Here is a 920-nt window from a genome sequence, read left to right as displayed (position 1 = left end):
TTTTGCGGAACCGGTGACTGAACTCAGGCCCTTGCACTTGCCATGGAAGCGCTTATTCCACTGAGCCATTTCCCCAGTTCCCTACATTCTCTTAATGAATAGAGTGATTTGTTCTAATGGTGTTTGTAAATAGGATATCATGTCCACATCTTGTACAGCAATTAACCACTGGGAAGAATATATGCAATGTGTTAATTATTGAAACTGTCCTACCAATTTGATTTGAAACTCTCTCATTGCTATTTGTTTGTCAATAAAATTATGGGAAAAATATTCAAATAATGGAACTGAACAAAAAAGGGGATATAGATGAATGTCCATTTTGTATCTGTGTATTCAAAATGGTTAGGATAGATATATAGTTACATTCTCTTAATTAATAGAGGGATTGTTCTAATAGTGTTTGTAAATAGTATATCATGTCTGCATGTTGTACAGGAAATGTCCACTAGGAATGCAGTATGCAATTATTGAAACTGTTCTACCAATTGATTTGAAACTGTCTCATTGCTATTTGTTTCTCAATAAAATTATGGAAAAAAAGTAATGGACCATATGAGTATGTGTGTAGGTTCTAAAAAGAACTGTAAAATCACATAGCTGACACAGTGGCGCAGACCATTTATAATCCCAGTACTCTAGGGAGGCTGAGGCAGTAGGAAAGCAAGAGTCTAGGTTCAATATCCAGCACAGCAAACAAGCAAAGCTCCAGTGACCTTGGGTCTGAGATGCAGAGAAATCACATATTTGATCACAGTCTAACAGCTGCTCAATGGCAAAAATCATGTTTAACTGTTTATGTATGTGAAATCTAAATTGGAATTAAAGATTTGATATAGTTTTCTCACCAAAAAATAAAGAATAAAAAAGTCTTTCCATTTCTCAACAACAACAACAACAACAACAACAACAACAACAAC

Source organism: Octodon degus, unplaced genomic scaffold (assembly GCF_000260255.1).
Source record: "Octodon degus isolate 3935 unplaced genomic scaffold, OctDeg1.0 scaffold00094, whole genome shotgun sequence".
Lineage (NCBI taxonomy): Eukaryota > Metazoa > Chordata > Mammalia > Rodentia > Octodontidae > Octodon > Octodon degus.
Note: the sequence above shows the minus strand (reverse complement) of the source record.